Source organism: Sinocyclocheilus anshuiensis, unplaced genomic scaffold, assembly GCF_001515605.1.
Source record: "Sinocyclocheilus anshuiensis isolate Anshui unplaced genomic scaffold, SAMN03320099.WGS_v1.1 scaffold1733, whole genome shotgun sequence".
NCBI classification, from domain to species: Eukaryota; Metazoa; Chordata; class Actinopteri; order Cypriniformes; family Cyprinidae; genus Sinocyclocheilus; species Sinocyclocheilus anshuiensis.
In genome coordinates, this window is record NW_015540961.1 from 359,850 (window position 1) to 363,800 (window position 3,951).

The 3,951-nt window shown below is 39.1% G+C and overlaps 1 protein-coding gene across 1 annotated transcript in view; it reads right to left on the reverse strand.

The window, feature by feature from the left end:
* enah (ENAH actin regulator) overlaps nucleotides 1-3,951 on the reverse strand; it is a 101,914-nt gene that overhangs the window by 9,490 nt on the left and 88,473 nt on the right. The window lies entirely within an intron of this gene.

The window sequence follows — 3,951 nt, forward strand, 5'->3', positions numbered from 1 at the left end:
TGGAGGAGGAGCTGGGGCAGGGGGCGGTGGTGGGGGCGGGGCAGGTTGTCTGCGAGGTACGGTGGCGTAATGAGGCAGGACCGGGTGGAAGGCAGAGCCAAGCGACGTGGCGAATCGGGAGGCAGAGTGGCGCAGGGGTGGGGTTGGAGGAGTGGCTGTGGAGGGCGATGGTGTCGGTGGTGGGTAGCTGAGTGTTGAAGGAGACACGGATGAGGAGGAGGTGGTCTTGTTGTATTCGGGAGGTGGAGGAGTGTAGAGGGTGCTTTCAAATGCTGCACACAACCAGAGGACAGGACAGAATGGGACAGGACGGGAGGAAGCGGCAACCGTGCAAAGGGAAAGAACACAAGACAAAGAGAGAAAGGGGAAGGAGACAGAAGAGAGAAAGGGGGCAAATGAAGCAAGAAAACCAGCAGAGACCTACAAGACCATCATATGTACTTATTTCTGTCTATGAACAGGAAACACACTGGAATTAGTACAATCGGTTAGCTGTTGACAACATCATGAACTGGAAAAGATTGATCAACTCCAATGCATGTGGGAAAAATGTTACACAGACATCTAGTTTAGCATGTAGTACTTTCAGGAGAGAGCACTGAAGGGTTACTGTAAATCCTGGATGCATGTGTCACATGAGGTTAGTGTCTTAGCTTCGCACCTGCTAAAGGCTAGTCATCCACTCTCTGCATGCCAAGAATATGCTAATGAAAACCTGCACTTTTTGTGCTTTCCATAGCCAAATATTACATTAAAATCTGAATGATATATCAAATTTAACGCAGTAATCACACATTTCCGCTGAAACAACATCATTGGTGAGTCATGAGCTGTGTAAAAACCTATATTATGCACAAAAGCATGTGCAAAACAGTCAAAAAAAAACAAAAAAGGTGAAAACAAAACAAAACCAACAAAATATATATCACCATTCAAAAGTTTGTGGCTGGTAAGATTTTTTTGTTTTTTTCTGAAATAAGTCTCTTATGCTGCATTTATTTGATCAAAAATACAGTAAAAAATTATATTTAGAAATATTATTACATTTTAAAATAATTTTCTATTTTAATATATTTTAAAATGTAATATTTTACCCTTAAAATGTCAAGCTTTTTAAACTACTTCAAACATTCAAGCTAGGCTTTCTTAAGCCAACATAAATTTGTCTATAAACTTTAGTAAAAGTAGTTTATATCTGTGATGTCAAAGCTGAATTTTCAACAGTCATTGCTCCAGTCTTGAGTGTCACATGATCCTTTAAAAATCATTCTAATATGATTGATTTGGTGCTGAAGAAACATTTCTTATTATCAATGTTGAAAACTGCATACTATTTTTCTGAAAACCTTTTTTTATTAATTATCTGATGAATAGAAGATCAAAAGAACAGCATTTATTTGAAATTAGGGTTGCAAAGGGGTGGACATTTTTGGAAATGTTTCCTGTAATTTATCGGAAATTTTCAGCTTCTTTGCAATCCTATTTGAAATATATATTTTTTGTGAAATTATAAATGTCTTTACTGTCACAGATGTTACTGAAGGCCAGGCTTAGAGTGCAACACAATTTTATACAGTATATATGTAACGGGAGCCCTGTCTCTCTATTTACTAGGGCAAGGCAACATATTTAGGGCTGTTTATTTATTAAGTGCAAGTAAATTCTTGTTTTGGTTTATGGTGAGATTGCACTGTAAGAGTCACTGCCTGCCATATGTTGGCCAAATCTTTCTGCTCTAGTGATTCTCATAAGCAGCCTGCAGACACAGCTGCCCTCCTGCTGCGTGAAGCCCACCACGCCCCCCTGAGCACTCTTCAAAATACACGTCAACACACAGGCAAACACAAATTATCATGCCCTACATTCAGGTCATCTCCTTATTAACACTTTCCCATTATTCACGCTGGCTTCATGACTTAAGTACAGCTGATTTCTCTTTATCCTTCATTTTAAATTATAATGTAACCTATCCGTACCTTGCTTTTTTCCATTTCACTTGCCTCCTTTGCCTTTCCACACTATTAGCTTCGACAAGCAGACCACATGACCCGTGATGTAGCGCAGTATGTTCACCAAGACTTAATGAAATTCTTCCACTCCTAAAGCACAGGCGGTCACATGGCAAGACCTATCGGCTGTGCTCCAGAGAGACTAATCCAACTTTATTAAATCAACTAGGGATCCTCACGTACTGTTTTTAATACTAATGAGTTTATTAATTTAGCATGAACATAACTGTATATACTACTCTGAAGTGAAAAAGTGAACGGTTAGAAAATAGTTTTGGCTATAATTGCCCATTTACACCAATACCAAGTACTTGTAATCACTTATCTCTAACTAGTGCTCCAACTAATGATATAGATTTTGTTGCACCCATTCAGCAAAATTTCAGGGTATTTACTGGATAATTCTTACCAAAAAGCAGAATTCTCCAAGACATGACTCAGAAAGGTCACTGAGCCAAGACAAGATCCACTAAAAATACAACTGCCATACAGAAAGACTTCATTCCAGACAGAGAACTCAATCCGGTGTCAATTCAACACTCAGAATAAAACATTAAAAGCACCAGCCAGTCAATACTGCAGTGAGAAACACATCAAATGCAGACAAGCTGTTCAATGATTTGTCTAGAAAGAAAGCACTTTAAAAAAACGACACTGAAGCATTTGTGTCAGAAATTTGTGATCAGGAAACATTATTCTTGCCTTCCTTGAAAGCATTTGGAAGTATGTAAAAAGAATATCACTGTTCTAATCTAATACAAGGCAGAAAGACAGTCGCAATTTACAATTCACTGCCAGTGAATAAAGCTTCAGTTTTCTGTAAAATGACGTCTCCTTCACAAATCTGATTGCCAGTGTGTTCATGTGTAACAGGACCGGTTGTGTTAGTAGTAATCTAGAATCAACACATCCCTGAGCAACTGACACTGTATTTAAAGGATTTCTGACATCCCTGCTATGGAATAATGCATAGGGCTGGGTATTGAGTTCGATACTTTTTAGGCACCGACCGAAATGCCTCGATACCATCGAGTATCGAAAAACGTCTCGTTGTTCTGTACCAAATTTCAATACCTAAGGGGTTAATCTCATCAGCGTCAGTGAGCCAATAAGCCTGCAGCACTAGCCGGTGTGTTCGACTAGAAGAGGTGCGGCGCAGATCGATCAGTGTTTGACATCCGCGAGAGCGATTCGAAAGCGCACGGAGCAGTCTGCTCTCTTTAGCTCTCGTGGTCCTGTAATACACCGATCAGTCTGCACAGTCAGTCCGCCTCAAGTCGAACACACCTACTAGTTTACATCGGTTACACTCAGAGATGTGGCGCACATGTGAGGCTGTAGTGTGAATGCATCCCAGCCCCCTTAGATGCAAGGCTACATTTACACTGGTGCGTTTATGTTTTAAAATGAAAACCATTCATGCAAACTGCATCATGCTACATCAGACAATAAATAAGATTTATATTCCGCTTTTACTCATAACTCATAACTCTTTAAACCACCATCGAGTGTTTGTAATAACTTCCGATTGCCGTCTAATGTGTGTTTTGGCCATGTAAAAACTATTTGCACTGATTTATGATTTATTGTACATTTTGTTCCTTTGTGCAGTGGCTCTGGAGATGAGTCTTTGAGTATGTATAAACATCAAACATCAAAAAAATAAAACCAAAGTTTTTTTTTTTAGATAATGTAATCTTGTTAAAATTGATTTCATAAAATTGGTATAGAAAAAAGTATCGTTCAGGAACTGGTATTCAAGTCAAGGTATCGGTATCGATATCGAAAATTTTTGAACGATACCCAGCCCTAGTCCTAGCACTTTATTCTTTTGTTGTGCATTTTGTTGTAACCTCTAGTGGTTAAGTGAAAGTTATGCTGTGTGCTAACTTATTTAGGTATGGTAACTCTGTGTTTATCGTTACCTTGAACTTGTTGCAGT